General features: G+C 45.4%; 1 protein-coding gene across 1 annotated transcript in view; it reads left to right on the forward strand.

Moving 5' to 3' along the window:
- The window catches only part of LOC141096088 (cadherin-like protein 26), a 162892-nt gene that overhangs the window by 55322 nt on the left and 83557 nt on the right, over nt 1-24013 (forward strand). The gene's annotated exons all lie outside the window — the stretch shown is intronic.

The raw sequence follows: 24013 nt of genomic DNA on the forward strand, positions 1-24013 counted from the left end.
TGAAACCAAACTGGAACTGTTTGGTAGAAACACAACTTGTCGTGTTTGGAGGAAAAAGAATACTGAGTTGCATCCATCAAACACCATACCTACTGTAAAGCATGGTGGTGGAAACATCATGCTTTGGGGCTGTTTCTCTGCAAAGGGGCCAGGACGACTGATCCGGGTACATGAAAGAATGAATGGGGCCATGTATCGTGAGATTTTGAGTGCAAACCTCCTTCCATCATCAAGGGCATTGATGATGAAACGTGGCTGGGTCTTTCAACATGACAATGATCCAAAGCACACCGCCAGGGCAACGAAAGAGTGGCTTCGTAAGAAGAAGAAGCATTTCAAGGTCCTGGAGTGGCCTAGTCAATCTCCAGATCTCAACCCTATAGAAAACCTTTGGAGGGAGTTGAAAGTCCGTGTTGCCAAGCGAAAAGCCAAAAACATCACTGCTCTAGAGGAGATCTGCATGGAGGAATGGGCCAACATACCAACAACAGTGTGTGGCAACCTTGTGAAGACTTACAGAAAACGTTTGACCTCTGTCATTGCCAACAAAGGATATATCACAAAGTATTGAGATGAAATTTTGTTTCTGACCAAATACTTATTTTCCACCATAATATGCAAATAAAATGAAAAAAAAAGACAATGTGATTTTCTGGATTTTTTTTTCTCAGTTTGTCTCCCATAGTTGAGGTCTACCTATGATGTAAATTACAGACGCCTCTCATCTTTTTAAGTGGTGGAACTTGCACTATTGCTGACTGACTAAATACTTTTTTTCCCCACTGTATATAGTATTGTGAGGAAAGAGGGAGACACAAGCGCAATATAGGGTCTTATCCCACAAATAGAGTAAGCGGTTTGACAAAAAACTGCTCACCTGGTAGTAGGTATTCAAAGCATGTATAGATAAGGGCTGCTGCAGATCCACAAGTCGGTCACCGACTATCTGAAACAGAGCTCTGCAAAGGAATACGTGGATTTTGTCCGCGCTGCCCAAATGATGAAATTCCAGAAAAATATCAGGTATTTCCTGAAGAAGAGGTTGCAAAAAACCTTGAAACGCGTAGAATAAACCACTGTCAAACTTTATTAACCTCTGGAATTTCATCATTTGGGCAGCGCGGACAAAATCCACGTATTCTTCTGCAGAGCACAATTTATATATAGATATACCGTAATCTACAAAGTTGAGTCATTCGGTAAAGATATTACATTACTTATACTGTATTAATTCTGAGTTATCCCCTGTATTATACTCCAGAGCTGTGCTCACTATTCTGCTGGTGGAGTCATTGTGTACATATATTACTTATCCTGTACTGATCCTGAGTTACCTCATGCACTATACTCCAGAGCTGTACTCACTATTCTGCTGGTGGAGTCACTGTGTACATACATTACATATCCTGTACTGATCCTGAGTTCCATCCTCTATACTCTAGAGCTGCACTCACTGTTCTGCTGGTGGAGTTGTAATAATGCTGCAGGTACTGATGATGTCACCACGGATCAGAGACAGACCAAGAGTCAAAGGGTTTATTTACAGGGAATAGACTGTCCATGCATGGAGGAGCATTGGGGGTTAAAAGTGAAAGAGTAAACAGTAAAAGGGCTAGGGAAAGGTATTAAACAGTTACTATGCAGAGTTGAAACATTTAAATGGGAATTCTTGTAACTTGTCAGTCCAGGGAAAGCTTGATTTCAGGGTCTCTCTCTCCCACGTTGGCACCGTCAACAGCGGCGCTTGCAGTCTCTGTAGTCTCTCCTCTGGATGAAACTGGGACCTCAGGGATTAAAGAAGGAAGCAGGGAGACACTGCAAACCTGAGTCCCCCCTGCTTTAAGTCTCTGTATGATACACTGACAGTCTCTCCACAGGAACGATGCTGCACACACTGGGAAGTCTCTTTGACACACTCAGAGGTCTCGGCTTGCCCCTGCGGTCACCGGGACTGCACTCACTGGTCACTATCTCTGCACTGTCAGGGGGAAGTCTCCTCTTGCCACGGAGGCTACCGAGTCCTCGTACTCACATACAGCTTGCACTATGTCTCGTATTTTAGTATCAGTGCTCTGACGGGGAGTTCTCTCTCTCTGGGAGCGCTATGCTGCAGCCTGCTTTCTCTCTGGTGCGCTCCCCCTGTCTCTGGTGCACTCTCCTCTGTGCCTGGCACGCTCTGCTTTCGCGCCCTCTGCCTGCACACCTTCCAGTCCACCGCCCCTTCCTTTTCCTCCCTGCCTCTTGCAGTCACATGGTCCAGTCGGCCAGGGCAGAAAGTCTTCCCCCCGGCAACCCTGCTGCTAAGTGGTTCCGGATAAGGAGCAGGGAAGGTAACCTCCTTTGGGCTTTTCTTCCTCTTCACCCCCTTACAGAGTCACTGTGCACACACATTACATTACTTATCCTGAGTTATATCCTGTATTATACTCCAGAGCTGCGCTCACTATTCTGCTGATGCACTCACTGTGTACATACATACATTACATTACTTATCCTGAGTTTTATCCTGTATTATACTCCAGAGCTGCACTCACTATTCTGCTGGTGGAGATACTGTGAATGTAGATTCCTTATCCTGTACTGATCCTGAGTTATCTCCTGCACTGTACTCCAGAGCTGTACTCACTATTCTGCTGGTGGAGTCACTGTTTACATGCATTACATTACTTATCCTGAGTTATATCCTGTATTATACTCTAGAGCTGCACTCACTATTCTGCTGGAGCAGTCACTGTGTACATACATTACATTACTTATCCTGTACTGATCCTGAGTTACGTCCTGCACTGTACTCCAGAGCTGTACTCCCTATTTTGCTGGTGGAGTCACTGTGTACATACGTTATATATCCTGTACTGATCCTGAGTTCTATCCGTTATACTCTAGAGTTGCACTCACTATTCTGCTGGTTGAGTCACTATTCACACACAATACATTACTCATCCTGTACTGATCCTGAGTTCATTCTTGTAATATATTCCAGAGTTGCACTCACTATTCTGCTGGTGGAGTCACTGTGTACATACATTACATTGCTTATCCTGTTCTGATTTAGTCACAGGGCTGCCACTAGGAATTTTGGGGCCCCATACTGGCAAAATTTTCAGGGTCCCCTTGAGACTTCACCCAGGCTCCACCCCAGCCCCACCCTCCACCCCTCGAACTGTCCACAGTCCCACCGCGCTCTCTTGGAAAAACTCGACTTCTCACCAATCATACATTAACAGTTCCCATCTCCAGATCACACACATAGCCAGCAGCTCTTGTTTTGGCCAAAACATTTTTTAAATCTGCCACCACGACAAGGCAGATTCTTTTGGCCAGGCCCTACTCTTCTCTAACCTATTAAACATTTGTTAAAATATCCAATACAATTTAGGTATATTTTTTTATTTATTTTTCAACTTTTAAAATGACCAATAATATCACATCCAAAGGGACAAATACCACCGCACCATGTCCAGACCACATATTACCACCACATAGTGACCTATAATACCACATACAAGGAACAAATCCAGTCAATAAAAAAAAAAACAAGTTCTTCTTACCTGGCCGCGCTCCTGCGGCGAAGCTCCCTCCACGCAGCTGAAGCGCGCACTCGCCGGCGACGACTGACAATGACGTCAGATGCCGGCGACATGCGCGCTGTGGCTGACGTCAGCTACCAGCCTCCGATTGGCTGGCGGCTGTTAACTATTGACGTGCGGACCCAGGCCCGCACGACAATAGCGCTGAACTGCCGTAGCGGCGCTAAGGGCCCAGTTTAGCCTGCCGGTAGGGTCCCGGTGAGCAGATGAGACCGGGCCCGATGCGGGCCCTGTTATGATTGGGTCACTGAGGAGGAAAGCAAGACCAAGCTAAGCCACAGAAAACCAGAGAGGTTGGTAACTAAGCGGATTGCAGACCCCTGATCCTATCCACACAACTAGCAGTAGCCGTGGAGCGTACCTACGATGATCCTAGACGCCTCGACACAGCCGTAGACCTAAATAAGCTTAACACAAGAAAGGGGAAATCTAAACTGCCCCAGAGCAGACCCCAAAGGAATAGATAGCCCCCAAACATATATTGTCAGTGAGACAAGATGAAAACACAAATGCAGGTAGGAAAATAGACTGAGCAAACGATGGGGCCCACACTAACTAGACAGGAAAGGAAAGACTCTGTCTGCAATCATGCAAACAAACCTGCAAAAAATGCCCAACATGTCTGATAGAAAAATACTGAAGTCACTAGACTTCGCCCACTATATCAGCACTCTGGTATATTCTGAAAGCAGAGCAAAAAGAGGCCAATCTAATAAGAGACAAAAACAAACTGGCACAAGCAGTAACATAAGGATGGAAATTCAGCACAGCCCCAGCCGGAGCTGGCTGACCACACAAAACTGAAATAGATCAAACCAGATCAAATGTGAACAATAGCAAAAGAACACTTAGCTGAGCATGCAGGGACTGAGCTGGAAACTAAGACCTCAGGAGGCAGGAAAAAATCACCAGCAGGGATAGAGGGAGTCGTCTGTCTTAAATCCAGTCAGAAACTCCAGATCTCCAGTCATCCTCCTCATTATCAGGTGGCAGGCCTCTGTTAATTAGATCAGCTCCATTACCTCCAGTAACTACCAGAGGGAGCCTGGAAAGAGAACTTGCGGCCCCTCTGTCAATATAACCAGCTCCACTACCTTCACTAGTAACCAGAGGTAGGCCAGAAAGTGAATTCACAACAGTACCCCCCCTTGAGGAGGGGTCACCGAACCCTCATCCACGCCACCAGGCCAATCTGGATGGGCCCGGTGAAAACCACGAACCAATCTATCGGCATGAATGTCAGAAGCAGAGACCCAAGAATTATCCTCCTGGCCATAACCCTTCCATTTGACCAAGTACTGGAGTCTCCGTCTAGCCAAACGAGAATCCAATATTTTCTCTACCTCATATTCCACATTGCCTTCAACCAATACAGGGTCAGGAGGCGCCGCCATAGGAACCACTGGCTCCACAAACCTCTTCAACAGAGATTTATGAAACACTTTATGGATCTTAAACGTAACTGGAAGAGCCAATCGAAAAGAAACAGGATTAAGAATCTCCAAAATCTTATAAGGTCCAATGAATCTTGGCTTGAACTTTGGAGACGCAACCTTCATAGGAATATTCTTTGACGACAACCAAACCATATCACCCACTTTAAACTGGGGACCAATGGTCCTATGCCGATTGGAAAACCGTTGGGCTTTTCCCTGAGAGAGGGACAACTTATCCATCACATGGTCCCAAATCTGCTGCATTCTCTCTACCACAGTGTCCACACTTGGGCAGGTCGAAGAGTCCACTTGCCCTGAAGAAAATTGAGGATGAAACCCAATGTTACAGAAAAAGGGTGACATCAAAGTGGCAGAACTAGCTCTATTGTTTAGCGCGAATTCGGCCAAGGGCAAAAATGAGACCCAGTCATCCTGATCAGCAGATATAAAACATCTCAAATAGGACTCCAAAGTCTGGTTTGTTCTATCAGTCTGCCCATTGGTCTGAGGATGAAATGCAGAGGAGAAAGATAACTGAATTCCCAGTTTGGAACAAAAAGCTCTCCAAAATCTGGAAACAAACTGGACTCCTCTGTCCGACACAATGTTCTCAGGAATCCCATGCAACCGAACCACCTGTTGTAAAAAAAAGGGCACCAACTCTGAAGAAGATGGCAACTTTGGGAGTGGTACAAGATGGATCATCTTAGAAAATCTATCACAAATCACCCAGATAACAGTCATTCTCTGAGAGACAGGAAGATCAGAAATAAAATTATTATTATTATTATGCATTTATATAGTGCCATTTATTCCATGGCGCTTTACATGTGAAAAGGGGAAATATAGACAAGTATAAAAAACATGTGTAAGACAAGGGACACACAAGTACATAAGGAGAGGAGACCCTGCCCGCGAGGGCTCAGAGTCTACAGGGATGGGTGAGGATACAGTAGGAGAGGGTAGAGCAGGTCGTGCGGTGGTTCAGTAGACTGAGGATCATTGCAGGCTGTAGGCTTGTCGGAACAGGTGGGTCTTCAGGTTCTTCTTGAAGGTTTCTGTTGATGGTGAGAGTCTGATGTGTTGCGGCAGAGAGTTCCAGAGTATGGGGGAAGCACGGGAGAAGTCTTGTATGCGGTTGTGGGAAGAAGAGATAAGGGGGGAGTAGAGGAGATCTTGAGATGATCGAAGGTTGCGTGCGGGTAGGTACCTAGAGACCATGTCACAGATGTATGGAGGGGACAGGTTGTGGATGGCTTTGTATGTCATGGTTAGGGTTTTGAATTGGAGCCTCTGGGCAATAGGAAGCCAGTGAAGGGCCTGGTATAGGGGGGAGGCTGGGGAATAGCGGGGAGACAGGTGGATAAGTCAGGCAGCCCAGTGTAGGATGGACTGGAGTGGAGCCAGAGTGCTAAAGGGGAGGCCAGAGAGTAGGAGGTTGCAGCAGTTGAGGCGGGAGATGATAAAAGCATGCACTAGTGTTTTTGTGGTTTCGTGGTTGAGGAATGAGCGGATCCGGGAAATATTTTTGAGTTTGAGGCTGCATGAGGAGGCGAGGGCTTGGATATGTGGTTTGAAAGAGAGAGCAGAGTTGAGGATCACTCCAAGGCACCGAGCGTGCGGGACTGGGGAAAGAAAGCAGCCTTTGACATTGATGGATAGGTCTGGTGGAGGGGTAGAGTGAGATGGGGGAAAGATGATGAATTCTGTATTGTCCATGTTCAGTTTGAGAAAACGAGCAGAGAATAAGGCTGAGATAGCAGACAGACATTGTGGGATTTCAGTCAGTAAGGAGGCGAGGTTGGGTCCAGACAGGTAGATCTGTGTGTCATCGGCATAGAGGTGATACTGCAAACCGTAGGATTCTATGAGCTGTCCAAAGCCAAAGGTGTAGCTGGAGAATAGTAGGGGTCCTAGAACAGAGCCTTGAGGAACACCAGCAGACAGGGGGCGAGGTGAGGAGGTGGTGTGTGAGAGGCAGACACAAAATGTTCGGTCTGTTAGGTATGATGAGATCTAGGATAGGGGCAAGTCTGTGATGCCAAGAGATGAGAGAGTCTGTAGCAGGAGGGAATGGTCTACGGTGTCGAAGGCAGAGGACAGGTCCAGGAGAAGGAGGACAGAGTAGTGTCGCTTGCTCTTGGCGGTTAGTAAGTCGTTAGTGACTTTAGTTAGGACAGTTTCAGTTGAGTGATGTGGTCGGAAGCCAGATTGTAACCGGTCAAAGAGGGAACAGGAGGAGAGGTGGGAGGACAGTTCAAGATATACATGCTGTTCCAGTAGTTTTGAGGCGTAAGGGAGAAGAGATATCGGGTGATAGTTAGACACAGAGGATGGGTCAAGGGAGGGCTTTTTGAGGATGGGTGTGATTGAGGCATGTTTGAAGGATGACGGAAATACACCATTTGTAAGTGAAAGGTTGAAGAGGTGTGTTAGAGATGGGATGAAGACTGTGACCAAGTAAGGGATGAGGTGAGACGAGAGTGGGTCGAGGGCACAAGTAGTGAGGTGTCATCTTGACAGAAGGGTGGAGAGCTGATCTTCTGACATGGTGGAGAAGCTGGCTTTTGCAGAACAGGGCTGAGTGGCTAAGAGGGGCATTAGGGGCTGAGGGCCAAAGTTTTGTCTGACCTTGTTGATCTTCTGCTTAAAGAAGGAGGCAACGTCTTCAGCAGAAATGAGAGGAGGGGGAGGAGGTGCTGTGGGACGGAGTAGAGAATTGAAAGTGTTGAAGAGTTGTTTAGGGTTGTGAGACAGGGAGGATATGAGAGATGCAAAGTAAGTTTGTTTAGCAGCAGAGAGCGTGGACTTAAAGCTGGCAAGGGACTGCTTGTATGTGCTGAAGTTTCTCAGTAGAATGGGTTCTCTTCCATCTCCGCTCAGTGGCCCTGGAAACCCTTCTCAGTTCTTTGGTCAGGCTGGTCAGCCAGGGCTGCCTGTTGTTTGTACGAGTTTTGCTCTGCGTGAGGGGGGCAGCCGAATCAAGTGTTGCTGTTATTGTGGTGTTATAAAGAGTGGCAGCAGCATCTGTGTCATGAAGGGAAGCTATGTCTGTAAGAGGGAGAAGGGACTCAGAAAGTGATTGTAAATTGAGGTGTTTGAGATTCCTGCGAGGGTGAGCGAGTTTATGGAGCGGGGGTCGCGCAGTAGGAGAGGAGAGGGAAGAGAATATCAGTAGGTTGTGGTCAGACAGGGGGAGGGGTGAGTTATTGAGATTAGTGAGGGAACAGAGACAGGTGAAGATAAGGTCCAGCGTGTGACCATCTTTGTGAGTGGCCGCAAAGGACCATTGAGTGAGGCCAAGGGAAGCCGTAAGCGATAGAAGTTTAGAGGCAGCTGGGGTGGAAGTGTCAATGGGGATGTTGAAGTCGCCCATGATGATGGTGGGGATGTCAGCAGAAAGGAAATGGAGTAGCCAGGTGGTGATGTGGTCGAGAAAGGTGGAGATGGCTAGTTCTGGGGGGCGGTAGATAAAGCCAGTCGGAGGTTGGAGGGGGAATAGATGCGGATGGAGTGCACCTCGAACGAGGGAAGAGTAGCGGAGGGTGGCAAAGGAATTGGGGTAAAGGAGCAGGTATTGGACAGGAGCAAGCCAACTCCTCCACCACGTTTGTTGCTGGGGCGAGGGGTGTGAGAGAGATGGAATCCGCTATAGGAAAGCGCAGCTGGAGAGGCTGTGTCAGAGGGAGTGAGCCAGGTTTCAGTGATGGCAAGGAAGGAGAGTTTGTCGGTGATAAAGAGGTCATGGATAAACGATAGCTTGTTGCAGACAGAGCGTACGTTCCATAGTGCTCCAGGTAGGGGGACCGGGGGAGTGGGGGCTGGATGAATAGGTATGAGGTTATCATGGCTGCAAAAAAGTTTAGAGGATCGTGGCAGGATGTTAGAAATGAGTGTGGGGATGTGTTGAGGAGGGCCAGGATTTGGGGATACATCGCCAGCAATGAGGAGTAACAGACAGAGCGTTAGAAAGTGGGAGCAGGATAGGACATGATGTGGCCGTGTGTGTCTGGAGAAAAAGGATTGTATGTGGAGGAACAGTTGTGACGAAGAGGTGAGATGGCTGGGAAGGATGGAGGGGGAAATGACTAGTTCCTTACTGGGTGGAGGGATTGCAGGAGTTAAGGAGAAATAGAGGAGTATGGAGGTGATAGTAAAAAGGTGAAACATTGTTGTGGTGTTATAGGCCGTTACCTTACAGTCAATTCCAGTCCAATTCTAGTCTAATTCAGAGTACTTAGAATTATGTACTTTGAAGTATGGATTTTGAAGTAGATGGAGCTGACTACGTCTGGAGCAGACCCATGGTGCTGAATATATGTGCAGCTAAACACAATCAGCTGTGAGTGAAAGTGGGGTGTGACTGCCCAGGCCAAATGCACAGAGTTAAGCAAAGGTCCTAAAAGGGGGAAGGTTATACAGACCACTTAGATGTGTGGCAGAGATAACAAGAATGGAGTACAATTATGGATACAAGAAGATGGGTAAGCAATGCATACCATATACAAATACAATGCAGTTCACATGGGGCATTCAGGAGCATGGGAGAGAGGAGTGGAATTCAGCAATGCATACCATATAAAAATACAATGCAGTTCACATGGGGCATTCAGAAGCATGGGAGAGAGGAGTGGAATTCAGCAATACATACCATATAAAAATACAATGCAGTTCACATGGGGCATTCAGGAGCATGGGAGAGAGAAGTGGAATTCAGCAATGCATACCATATAAAAATACAATGCAGTTCACATGGGGCATTCAGGAGCATGGGAGAGAGGAGTGGAACTCAGCAATGCATACCATATAAAAATACAATGCAGTTCACATGGGGCATTCAGGAGCATGGGAGAGAGGAGTGGAATTCAGCAATGCATACCATATAAAAATACAATGCAGTTCACATGGGGCATTCAGGAGCATGGGAGAGAGGAGTGGAATTCAGCAATGCATACCATATAAAAATACAATGCAGTTCACATGGGGCATTCAGGAGTATGGGAGAGAGGAGTGGAATTCAGCAATGCATACCATATAAAAATACAATGCAGTTCACATGGGGCATTCAGGAGCATGGGAGAGAGGAGTGGAATTCAGCAATGCATACCATATAAAAATACAATGCAGTTCACATGGGGCATTCAGGAGTATGGGAGAGAGGAGTGGAATTCAGCAATGCATACCATATAAAAATACAATGCAGTTCACATGGGGCATTCAAATCCATTGAGATATGGATCCATGGTCTCTTGGGCACCGGCAGGGGCATCAACAACCCACTAGAACGAGAACAGGGTTTAGACAGAGAACAAGTCCCACAGGACTGCACAAAATTCCTGACATCACGAGATAAGGCAAGCCACAAAAAGACCGACTCACCAAATCTCTGGTACGAAAAATACCTGGATGACCAGCCAATGCGGAGCAATGAATTTCAGACATTACTCTCTTCCTCCACTGGTCAGGAACATACCATTTTCCCATAGGGCAACGTTCAGGTTTGTCCTCCTGAAATTCCTCCAGGGCGCGTCTCAAATCGGGTGAGATGGTGGAAATAACTACCCCCTCATTTAGAATGGTAGTAGGCTCGGTCACAATAAGAGAATCCGCAAAGAAACTCCTAGAAAGGGCGTCCGCCTTAACATTCTTAGTGCCCGGAAGAAAAGAGACCACATAATTAAAATGCGTGAAATATTAGGCCCAGCTAGCCTGTCTAGGATTCAAGCATTTGGCTGATTCAAGATAAATCAAATTCTTGTGGTCGGTGAGGAACACAATTTGATGTCTAGCTCCCTCTAGCCAATGTCTCCACTCTTCAAATGCCCATTTCATGGCCAACAATTCCCGATTCCCCACGTCATAGTTACGTTCAGATGGGGAGAATTTTCGAGAAAAGAAGGCACAGGGATTCATTTTAGAAGTCACCGGATCTTTTTGGGACAAAACGGCTCCTGCACCAATCTCAGAAGCATCTACCTCCACCTGAAATGGGAGAGAGACATCCGGTTGCCATAGAACCGGAGCAGAAGTGAATCTCTGCTTAAACTCCTGAAATGCCGAGACTGCCTCTGGAGACCAATTCATCACATCAGCGCCATTTTTGGTCAGATCAGTCTGTGGTGTGACAATACCAGAAAAATTACTTATAAATTTACGATAGAAATTAGCAAAACCCAAAAACTTCTGGAGAGCCTTCAAAGAAGTGGGCTGAACCCAATCATAAATGGCCTGTATCTTGGCCGAGTCCATTTCAATAGCCGACGGGGACAAAATAAATCCCAAAAATGAAATCCTCTGTACACCAAAGAGGCACTTCGATCCCTTAACATACAGGGAATTTTCCCTGAAATTCCGGAACACAGTCCGGACATGTTCCACATGAGAATCCCAATCACTGGAAAAGATCAAAATATCATCCAGATAAATGATCAAAAACTTATCCACAAAGTCCCGGATAATATCGTTCATAAAAGATTGGAATACAGAAGGGGCATTAGTGAGCCCAAAAGGCATCACCAGGTACTCAAAATGTCCCTCCGGAGTATTAAATGCCGTCTTCCATTCATCCCCGTGCTTGATGCGAATAAGATTATACGCCCCCCCGAGGTCAAGCTTGGTAAACCAGCAGGCACTTTTAACTCTGGAAAATAAATCAGAAATCAGGGGTAACGGGTACTGATATTTAACAGTGATTTTGTTAAGGGTATGATAGTCAATACAAGGTCTTAATGAACCATCTTTCTTGGCCACAAAAAAACCCAGCACCTAAAGGTGAAGAGGATGGTCTAATATGACCCTTCTCCAACAACGCCTTGATATAAGATCGCATAGCATCATGCTCTGGTATCGATAAATTGAAAAAACCGACCCTTGGGAAATTTACACCCGGGCATTAACTCAATTGCATAACTCCTATGAGGAGGCAAAGACGCAGACTTACTCTCACTAAATACATCAGAAAAATCAGCCAAATAATCAGGAATATCATGAGACTGGGGAGAGGTGGAGAAAACAGGAGTGTTACTAAGAACACACTGACAACCCCTACTCACCACAGACACAGATTTCCAATCCAAAACAGGATTATGAGTTTGCAACCAGGGAAAACCCAGAACAATAGTATCATGCAAATTGTGCAACACCAAAAATTTACAATTTTCTTGGTCGTCCGGGGTGACCCGCATTATCACCTGGGTCCAAAACTGGGGTTTATTCTCCGCCAAAGGAGTAGCATCAATACCCCTCAAAGGGATAGGAGTCCGCAGGGGTATCATGGGAAAACCACAACGCTTAGCAAAGTCTAAATCCATCAGATTCAAAGCTGCTCCTGAATCTACAAAAGCCTTAGTGGAAAATGTAGACAAGAAGCAGATCAGATTAATTGCCAAAAGAAACTTAGGTTGTACACTGCCCACAGCAAATGTGTGCGCAAATGTTTTTCTCGTTTAGGGCAGACAGAAATAGTATGAGAGGTGTCCCCTCAAAAGAAGCACAACTTATTACGCCTTCTAAACTCCAGACGTTGCGCCCTAGACAAAACCCTATCACATTGCTTGGGTTCAGACGTTCGTTCAAAAGGCGGCAACGCCTCTCATGTAGTTTTACGTTCATGTAAACGCAGATCAACTTGAATGGCTAATGACATAGAATCATCAAGACCAGAGAGAACAGGAAATCCCACCATAACATCTTTTACGGTTTCTGCCAAACCCTTCCGAAAGGGCGCTTCTAAGGCACCATAGAATCATAGAATCATAGAATCGTAGAGTTGGAAGGGACCTCCTGGGCCATCTGGTCCAACCCCCTGCTCAAAGCAGGATTCGCTAAATCATCCCAGTCAGATGTCTGTCCAGCCTCTGTTTGAAGACTTCCATTGAAGGAGAACTCACCACTTCTCGTGGCAGCCTGTTCCACTCATTGATCACTCTGTCAAAAAGTTTTTTCTAATATCTAATCTGTGTCTCTTCCCATTCAGTTTCATCCCATTGCTTCTAGTCTTTCCTTGTGCAAATGAGAATAAAGTTGATCCTTCTACAATGTGACAGCCCTTTAGATATTTGTAGACAGCTATTAAGTCTCCTCTCAGTCTTCTCTTTTGCAAACTAAACATTCCCAAATCCTGCAACCTTTCCTCATAAGACAGGGTTTGCAGACCGGTCACCATTCTGGTCGCTCTTTTCTGAACTTGCTCCAGTTTGTTCCATGTAGTAAGGACCACCCACTTTCGGAATTTTTGACAGTGTAACTCTGCAGATTCCTGAACCTGGTTCAATGCCAATAGGGTTTTCTCAGCTTGATCAATAGCATTAGGTTCATCATACAACAACCCCAAGGCTTGAAAAGATGCGTCCACATTAGTCAGAATAGGATCTCCAGGTGTCAGAGAAAAAGCCCAATCCTGGGGATCGGCGCGCAGCAAGGAGATGACAATTTTAACCTGCTGCACAGAGCTCCCCGATGAGTTAGGCTTCAAGGCAAAAAATAGTTTACAATTATTCTTAAAATTCAAAAATTTAGACCGACCCCCAGAAAACACATCAGGAGTAGGGATTTTTGGTTCAACAGCAGATGATTGAGTGAGATAGGCGGAAATTCCCCGCACTTCAGCAGCGAGCTGCTCAACACGATTAAACAATTGCTTAATCTCCATTAAAGAAAAAATCCTCCTATGGCCCCTGAGAAAAAGAGGAAAAAATATATAAAAAAAATTTTGACACTTTTTTTTTTTATAATTCTCTCCTGCTTTTGAGTACCCTAGAATTTGCGGTTTAGGCTGGTGATTCTGTTATGATTGGGTCACCGAGGAGGAAAGCAAGACCAAGCTAAGCCATAGAAAACCAGAGAAGTTGGTAACTAAGCGGATTGCAGACCCCTGATCCTATCCACACAGCTAGCAGTAGCCGTGGAGCGTACCTACGATGATCCTAGACGCCTCGACACAGCCAGAGAACTAAATAAGCCTAAAGCACGAAAGGGGAATCTAAACTGCCCAAGAGCAGACCCCAAAGGAATAGATAGCCCCCAAACATATATTGTCGGTGAGACAAGATGAAAGCACAAACGCAGGTAGGAAAATAGACTGAGCAAACGATGGGGTCCACACTAACTAGACAGGACAGGAAACGAAAGACACTGTCTGCAATCATGCAAAAAACCTTGCAAAAAATGCCCAACACGTCTGATAGAAAATACTGAAGTCACTAGACTTCGCCCACTATATCAGCACTCTGGTATATTCTGAAAGCAGAGCAAAAAGAGGCCAATCGAATAAGGGACAAAAACAAACTGGCACAAGCAGTAACATAAGGATGGAAATTCAGCACAGCCCCAGCCGGAGCTGGCTGACCACACAAAACTAAAATAGACAAAACCAGATCAAATGTGAACAATAGCAAAAGAACACTTAGCTGAGCATGCAGGGACTGAGCTGGAAACTAAGACCTCAGGAGGCAAGATAGAATCACCAGCAGGGTTAGAGGGAGTCGGCTGTCTTAAATCCAGTCAGAAACTCTAGAAATCCAGTCATCCTCCTCATTATCAGGTGGCAGGCCTCTGTTAATTAGATCAGCTCCATTACCTCCAGTAAGCACCAGAGGGAGCCCGGAAAGAGAACTCGCGACCCCTCTGTCAATATAACCAGCTCCACTACCTTCACTAGTAACCAGAGGTAGGCCAGGAAGCGAATTCACAACAGGGCCCCCTCTGCCCACTGGGTCTTATATGCCAGTCAGGGCAATAATGCCCTGATGGCAGCCCTGTTTATACATATAACTTGTATTATCCTTCAATACTGTAATCATAAAATTTGCAGGGTTCAGAGCTGAAATTTCTTAGAACTTTCTGCTGTTTATTGTTTGCACAGACTTTGATCTGATGATTTGCCTTTTGGGAAATGTCATATTTACACCAGGATCTTTTCAGTAATTTGATCTCAGGAAAACTAATGTCCCTGCGTTATAGAAGGTCAACTAAGCAGTTAATGGAGCGTATGTAAAAAACAGCTGAATTGTAAGTGCAGCAAAGGAGGATATACACACTGTAACTCAGCATCGATGCAAGATATGTAATGTTACTTATTTCATATTAATACAGAGGTACAGCATACATTATGCTTAAGAGCAGCATTCACAGTTCTGTAACTGAACCATCAAACAACATCAAGTGACCAACCTGTTACCAATAAGGGTATGTTTCCACGGTCAGTAAACGTTGCGGGTTTGACGCTGCATTCATCTGCAGCGTCAAACCCGCAGTGGCCAGATGTTACAGCATAGTGGATGGGATTTCAAGAAATCCCATCTCCACTATACGTTAAGAGATGCCTCCAGCATCCCTGCGTAAACGAACATGCGGCGAGTCTTTCCAATGTCTATGTTGCGGAGACGCTCCATCTCCGCAGCATAAATTTCCCATAAACTATCATTAGGTGTGGTAAAACCGCATTATTAGTGATGAGCGAACGTGCTCTCCACTACTCATTACTCGCCCGAGTATCATGGTACTCGGTGTACTCGGCGAGCACCGAACATTTCCGGGATTACTTGGTGGGAACTTGGGTCTCTACCCAGCTTTTTTGGCAGACTTTAGAGACATAATCACGATGCAGGGATTGTCTGCCAGGCAATGAAATACCGCAGCCATCTTTGTTGTGGTCATGCAGTGATTGGCTGGCCACACAGCATCATCAGGGGTATTCAAGACCAGACGCCGCCCTGCTCGGCGCATTCAGCTCCGGATTTAGATAGTATAGGGAGAGCTGCTACCGAGATAAGGTCAGATTTGGGGATTTATTAGTCAGTGTGGGTTCTATCATCTTAACTACTCAAATCCAACTAAACCAACAGTCCTTCTAAGTACTAATTCCGGAGTATATAGGTTCCAGTATTAGGTAGGCAGGGTAGTGTACATTGTCGTATACACATCAATGCAAGGCCTGCAGGCACTGTATGTGTGTATATAGATATCATTGCATACATCAAGAGGGTCCATTCCCTTCCTGTGTGCTGGTGCTTCTGCTACCTGTAGGATATACTGACTGTATATACCTAGCCCCAGGTGTAATTGGCTTTGAAAAATTTTTTGGACAGGGTTTTTTTTATTGCAAAGCAATCCAGAGCCATTTTTTTTCTCCATTTGCTTTTTGACAGTGCACAATACAGCCAGATCCTTTTCCTAGCACAGCATGAAAATCCTGCAATTTTAAAGGGGTCACAAAAATCACATTTGAGTGCGCAGAGAAATATTTAATTTTTATGTGGTACGGTTGAGTCAATTTTTTTTTTTTGAGTGTCTTACACAATTTCTTGACACTATTTTGCTTAACCACCACCCCCCCAAAAAAGGCCGCTTATTTTACAGTGCGGTATATCTGTGACACGCCTCATCCATCCATGTGCTAAAAATTTTGGTCTTTGTAGCCCTAAATTCAATTTTTTTTGCTGTCTGTCACTGTAGTTATACAGTTGTGGCCAAAAGTATTGACACCCCTGCAATTCTGTCAGATAATACTCAGTTTCTTCCTGAAAATAATTGCAAACACAAATTCTTTGGTATCATTATCTTCATTTAATTTGTCTTAAATGAAAAAACACAAAAAGAATTGTCCTAAAGCCAAATTGGATATAATTGCACACCAAACATAAAAAAGAGGGTGGACAAAAGTATTGGCACTGTTCGAAAAATCATGTGATGCCTCTCTAATTTGTGTAATTAACAGCACCTGTAACTTACCTGTGGCACCTAACAGGTGTTGGCAATAACTAAATCACACTTGCAGCCAGTTGACATGGATTAAAGTTGACTCAACCTCTGTCCTGTGTCCTTGTGTGTACCACATTGAGCATGGAGAAAAGAAAGAAGACCAAAGAACTGTCTGAGGACTTGAGAAACCAAATTGTGAGGAAGCATGAGCAATCTCAAGGCTACAAGTCCATCTCCAAAGACCTGAATGTTCCTGTGTCTACCGTGCACTGTGTCATCAAGAAGTTTAAAGCCCATGGCACTGTGGCTAACCTCCCTAGATGTGGATGGAAAAGAAAAATTGACAAGAGATTTCAACGTAAGATTGTGCGGATGTTGGATAAAGAACCTCGACTAACATCCAAACAAGTTCAAGCTGCCCTGCAGTCCGAGGGTACAACAGTGTCAACCCGTACTATCCATCGGCGTCTGAATGAAAAGGGACTGTATGGTAGGAGACCCAGGAAGACCCCACTTCTTACCCCGAGACATAAAAAAAGCCAGGCTGGAGTTTGCCAAAACTTACCTGAAAAAGCCTAAAACGTTTTGGAAGAATGTTCTCTGGTCAGATGAGACAAAAGTAGAGCTTTTTGGGCAAAGGCATCAACATAGAGTTTACAGGAGAAAAAAAGAGGCATTCAAAGAAAAGAACATGGTCCCTACAGTCAAACATGGCGGAGGTTTCCTGATTTTTTTGGGTTGCTTTGCTGCCTCTGGCACTGGACTGCTTGACCGTGTGCATGGCATTATGAAGTCAGAGGACTACCAACAAATTTTGCAGCATAATGTAGGGCCCAGTGTGAGAAAGCTGGGTCTCCCTCAGAGGTCATGGGTCTTCCAGCAGGACAATGACCCAAAACACACTTCAAAAAGCACTAGAAAATGGTTTGAGAGAAAGCACTGGAGACTTCTAAGGTGGCCAGCAATGAGTCCAGACCTGAATCCCATAGAACACCTGTGGAGAGATCTAAAAATGGCAGTTTGGAGAAGGCACCCTTCAAATATCAGGGACCTGGAGCAGTTTGCCAAAGAAGAATGGTCTAAAATTCCAGCAGAGCATTGTAAGAAACTCATTGATGGTTACCGGAAGCGGTTGGTCGCAGTTATTTTGGCTAAAGGTTGTGCAACCAAGTATTAGCCTGAGGGTGCCAATACTTTTGTCTGGGCCATTTTTGGACATTTGTGTGAAATGATCAATGTTTTGCTTTTTGCTTCATTCTCTTTTGTGTTTTTTTCATTTAAGACAAATTTAAATGAAGATAATAATACCAAAGAATTTGTGTTTGCAATCATTTTCAGGAAGAAACTGAGTATTATCTGACAGAATTGCAGGGGTGTCAATACTTTTGGCCACAACAGTATAAAGCATTATTCAGCCTGAAAAAGCAAAAAATACAGGCCACAGATTTGTCGTTGTGGTATCTCCGTGGAGCTCATATCTGTGCGTGCTCCTAGTTTGGCCAGTTTAGGCCGGTTTTCCATTTTTGTCTGGGGTGTCACTCTAGTTATATACAGTACTATGTAGCATTTTTTTAAAAAAACAGACCACATATTTTACAGTGGGGTATATCTGTGACAAGCCTCATACATCTGTTTGCCAAAAATTGTGGCATTTTAGGTCTAAATTTCCATTTTTTTGCAGTCTTTCACTCTATATCTAGCACTTTGTTGCAGAAAAGAAAAACCCACATATTTTACAGTGAGGTATAACTGTGACACGCCTCTACATCCGTGTGATAAAAATTGGGGTATTTTAGGCCAGTATTCCAGTGTTTTCCTGTCTGTTATTCAAGTTATATACAGCACTATGTTGCATTATTGTAAAAAACAGGCCACATATTTGACAGTGGGGTATATCTGTGACACGCCTTATACATCCGTGTGAATAAAATTTGGGGATTTTAGGCCAGTATTCCAGTGTTTTCCTGTCTGTTACTAAAGTTATATACAGCACTATGTTGCATTATTTTAAAAAACAGGGTATAAATTTTACTGTGAGGTATATCTGTGACACACCTTATACATCCGTGTGATTCAAATTTGGGGATTTTAGGCCAGTATTTTCCACTGAAAATTTTAAGTATGACACTAGTGTCATCTTGTGGAATGATAGGAACCACAAAGTCCTTCAAACTGAAACTGTTCTGGATGAACATGCCTTATATGCTGCTTGCGTTAAAGAACTGATTGGCCAGATATGTACGGAGTCAGGATGACCGAGCTGCGGGTACCTGTGCTTCGCCATGTCCGGAACTGTCAAGGCTGCGTCCCCTGTTTCCCGGCGGAATGAATAGGGGAACGGACAGGCCCCATTACACACGAAGAGGGGTCGTATTTAGACAGGAAACCTGGCTGGAAGCTGAGGAAAAAAAAGCAAAGCAGGAGTGAGTCCCCAGCTGTGAGCGTGTGAGCAGCAAGGGGGGCAGTGCACTATGCACCTGAAGCGCTGATGCTGTGGAGAAGTGCAGCAGACAGACAGACCCGGTGACCTAGAGGAAGGGGCAAGCTTAAGAGAAAGCGGGCATGACAGCAAAGATTTTTGGTGTGGACAAGCAGCGCATAGGAGGCTGAGTAGCGTGCTCCGTCCTTAGAGCAGTGGCGCTGCATAAGACTGTTCCCGTTGTCTTCCGCCACTAAAAGTGGCACTGCTATTTAGTGACCGCCAAAGAGCAAGGCGCCGTGCGCTCTTTGACCGTGAGTACAGCTCACGTGCACAGTAGCGAGAGCCAGTTCATGCCACGTGTTCAGTGTGGATAACCAATAATTATAAGGCACAGAGGAATGACAGAGGACATTGGTATGATTAGCAAGGTACTCCCTCAGCATTTTCACAAACTTTGCACACCTTGTGAGAGTCCCCCGTGCCTCAGGGCCAGGACGATGGGAGGGTCTGAGAAAACTCTCCCCAAACTTTGCCACTGTTCCACTGACTTTGCTGGCTTGGAGTTGTTGGAGTTGTGTCTCTCTCACCTGTACTCCTTGCTTGGCCAACAAACTGTGACCTCTGCTGCCAGTGTTTTCAGATGTGAATTTTTTTAATAATTCCACGAGAAGGGCCCTCTCGTCCTCCAACATTTTAGTACACCTGTCTGCCTCTGGAATAAGAGATATAAAGTTCTCCTTGTAGTGTTGGTCTAGAAGTGTCACCAATCAGGATTGCCCATCAACCAAAATTTTGATAACGCGAGGGTGACGGGAAAGGCAGCGTAAGATAAACTCAGCTAAGCGTGCAAGACTGCTAACAGTCAATACTTCTGTGTCCTCACCAAGAGGATGACAGACCATGTTCTCATCCTCCTCCTTGACCTCAGGCCTTCATGACTTTGAACTAACCTCAGTAATATCATTGTAGAAACATCATTGTAAATACATTCTTGTAAATACACCCCTGTAGTTTTCATCTCCTCCACCTCATTGTAGATTGTAAGTTGTCATGAGCAGGATAGTTTTGTTTGGGTTCAATTATTGTTATCGTTGTTACTTAGTGTAGATTGTAAGCTGTCACCAGCAGTGTCATTTTATTTTGTTTTAATTATCTTATTATTATCGCTGTTACTTAGGACTGTTGTGTTTGAAACTGTTAAACTGTAAATATGTTTCCGCTCTATAATGACTAACAATCTTCATATTAGAACACAGATAAGCAGGATGGAGATGTAAATTATGGTGTCATTGACGCTCACCCTATTGGTGGATTCCTCAAAGTTTTTGAGGATGTTACATATGTCAGACATCCATGTCCACTCCTGAGATCTTATGTGTGAAGACAGAACTGAATATCGACAACCTTGTTGATGCTGGTAGACTAGTCACAAACTTCCCTCTTCTGCTAAGAAATCCTTTCCAATATCTGCAGTGTAGAGTTCCAATGCCTGGGGGCATCACACACCAGTCGGTGAGCCAGAAGCTGCAAGCGCTGCTGAATCATGACAAGGGCGGATGAAGGTGTAGCTGACTTTCTAAAATGGGTACGCTGAGCATTGTACTTTTCCTAGCAGATCTGCCAGCTCTGTGTCGCTTTTCACAAAACGTTGACCAATTAGGTTAAGAGCATGAGCCAGGAGCTCGCCTCGCCACAGAGCAGCCACCAGGTTCCAGCCATTGTCACACACAACCATGCCTGGCTGAGGATTCAGCGGTCTCAGCCACCGATATGCCTGCTCTTTCAGAGCTGTCCACAACTCTTTTTGTTGTTTGTCACCTAAGCCTATTAGCTTCAGCACAGCCTGTTCCCGCTTTGATGAGGCAGTGCTGCAGTGCTTCCAGCTTATGAGTGATGTGCTACTTTTGTAGCTGGAGGCTGAAGAGGAGGAGGAGGTGCAGGAGCTGTAAACTGTGGGGGCAACCCAGATTGATGTAGGGCACGCAATACTCAGTGTTTGGGAGGACATGCACCATACCAAGGTTGAAGTGGGTCCCAGCTTCCACTATGTTAACCCAGTGTACCCTCAGTGAGATGTACTGTCCCTAACCACAAGCACTTGTCCATGTGTTTGTGGTTAGGTGGACTTTCCAAGTCAAAGCAATGTGGAGGCCCCAGGTAATGTTGTGGGACACTGCCTTTGTAATGCCGGGATGGCACACCCTGACAAATATTCCCGCATGTTCGTGGCCTCGGAGTGATCCTCGACTCTGCCCTCTCTTTCAAGCTACATATCCAAGCCCTTGCCTCCTCCTGTCCATTACAACTCAAAAACCTTTCTTGGATCCGTACAGTACAAGAAACTTAAAAAATGTTTGTGCACGCCCTCATGATCTCCCTTCTCGAGGGAACCTTATACTCTGTAGCCTCCCCTCTAGCACTGTTGCACCACTCAAATCTATCCAAAACTCTGCTGCCAGAGTAATCCAACTGTCCCTCCGTTATTCCCCATTCTCTCCTTTCTGCCATGCCCTTCACTGTCTTCCTATTGCCCATAGGCTACAGTTCAAAACCCTAAATATGACATACAAAGCCTTCCCCAACCTGTCTCCTACATACATCTGTGACATGGTCTCCCAATGTCTGACTTGGCCATGACTTTTTGTACGCAAACTCAGTGTGCCATCAGCAATATGTACCGTTCCTGCCCACAAGCACTTGTTCACGTGTCTGTAGTTAGATGCACTTTCCCTGTACCAGCATTGTTGGTGGCCAGGGTAATGTTGTGGGACATGTGCTTGCTTGTCTAATGTCGTGACGGCAGACTGGGAGAAATAGTGCCGGGTGGGGACCGAGTACCTTGTTACTGTCACCGCCATCAGGTTGCGGAAAGTGTCCGTTTCCCATGAGCCTAAGATGCAACATTTCAAGCGCAAGCAGACGAGAAATTTGTGAATTTAGTACTGTGGCCTGTGGGGCGTTGGCTGCGTCTTTCCACTTACAGTCCAATGACTAGGGTATGGACAACTGAAGGCTGCACTGGGACAAAGACAGGTGCAGGGCAGGAGGCATCTTCGCATGCACCGTGGACAGGGGATTGGCTTGCACTCACAACAGCTGAAGAAGCAGTGGTATCACCCGCAGACACTGTTCATGGAGCCTGGTTTTCAACCAGCAAAGTCTGCTGCTTTGCTGCCATGTGCCTGATAATGTGGTGGTGGTAAGGCTGGTAGTTTTACTACTCCTGCTGATGCGACCATGGCCGGTGGTGCAAATGTCCTTTTTGGGGATATTGGCAGAGTCTTTAAAAAACAAGAAGACTGGTAGGGGGACATTCTTTGTCTCCCTCTACCACACCACCTCCTCACCTCGACACCTGTCTTTCGTTGTTCCCCAAGGCTCTGTTCTAGGACCCCTACTGTTCTCCATCTACGCCTTCGGCCTGGGCCAGCTGATGTAATGGCACGGTTTGCAATATCATCACTATGCCGATGACACGCAGATCTACCTATCTGTACCTGACATCACCTCCTTACTGACCAAAATAACACGTCTTCCCTCCTAATCCTCCTTCTTTTCTGCACGCTTTCAAAAAGTTCCAAATTCCAAACAAGGGTGGGTGTTTTAGCTAGGCGTAAAAGAATTGTTATGGAAAAGGTTGAGGCGTACCCCACAGGGGAAAATGTTTGACAGCCAATACACTTAGTGTATGGGCATTCCAAGTCTAGGAGACCCGCTCCTTTAAATTGGGCATAGTTTTTCATCAGGCCTTGCTCCATATCTCATTAATCATCCGCCGCCACTAGATCACCAGTGTTAACTTGTTCCGTGATGCTACAGCCAGGGTCGAATTCCGAACAAGGGTGGGTGTTTTAGCTGGGCGTAAAAGAATTGTTATGGAAAAGTTGAGGTGTACCCCACAGGGGAAAATGTTTGACAGCCAACACCCTTAGTGTATGGGCATTCCAAGTCTAGGAGACCCGCTCCTTTAAATTGAGCAATAGTTTTTAATCAGGCATTTCTCCACGTCTCATCATCCTCCGCCACTAGATCACCAGTGTTAACGTGTTCCGTGCTGCTACAGCCAGTGTCGAAATCCTAACAAGGGTGGGAGTTTTTGGTGGGTGTTAAATACTTGTTATGGAATAGGTTGAGGTGTACCCCACAGGAGAAAATGTTTGATAGCCAACACACTTAGTGTATGGGCATTCCAAGTCCCGCTCCTTTTTAATGGGACATTTTTTGTTAAGAGGCCCTACTCCATGTTTCTTCCAAGGGGGGATTGGGGTTATTGGGGTGCATATGACTTGGTAGCAGAGCAGTCAATGCATAAGAAAACAGAATGTGAGTACAAAATGAATAATGTGAAGTGGATTTTCCTGGGCCCATCCAGTACCTGGGTTTAAAGGCATATTGGGGTGCAGATGACTTGGTAGCAGGGCAGGCCTTGCTGTCAATGCATAAGAAAAGAGTTTGGGATTGCGAAATGAATAATTTGAAGTGGATTTCCTGATGGCCATCCAGTACGTGGCTTGAAAAGCTTATTGGGGTGTATGTAACTTTGGGGCAAGCCAGGCCTTACATTCAATGCAACATTTTTTCTGGAAGCCCTCCTGAACCTCTCGTGAAAGGGGTATTGGGGTGCGTCGTAATTCTTGGCAGCCCATCCACTCACTGCATAGGCAATAACAGTTTAGGAGACCGACTGTTTAATAATGGTCCTTTAAGAAGATTATAATGCCCCGGTAAAAATAGGCTCTGTGATTTTAAGAGTCCCTCCTTCATATATGAAACAAGATGGGTCTGCTTATGTGTCACACACCACATGGCCAACTAGGGTTTTTAAATGTTACAATGACATTTCCCAGTGAATGCATTTGTATTGG

This window comes from Dendrobates tinctorius, unplaced genomic scaffold, assembly GCF_039654945.1.
Source record: "Dendrobates tinctorius isolate UK_male_01 unplaced genomic scaffold, ASM3965494v1 ptg000071l, whole genome shotgun sequence".
In the NCBI taxonomy this organism is placed as follows: domain Eukaryota; kingdom Metazoa; phylum Chordata; class Amphibia; order Anura; family Dendrobatidae; genus Dendrobates; species Dendrobates tinctorius.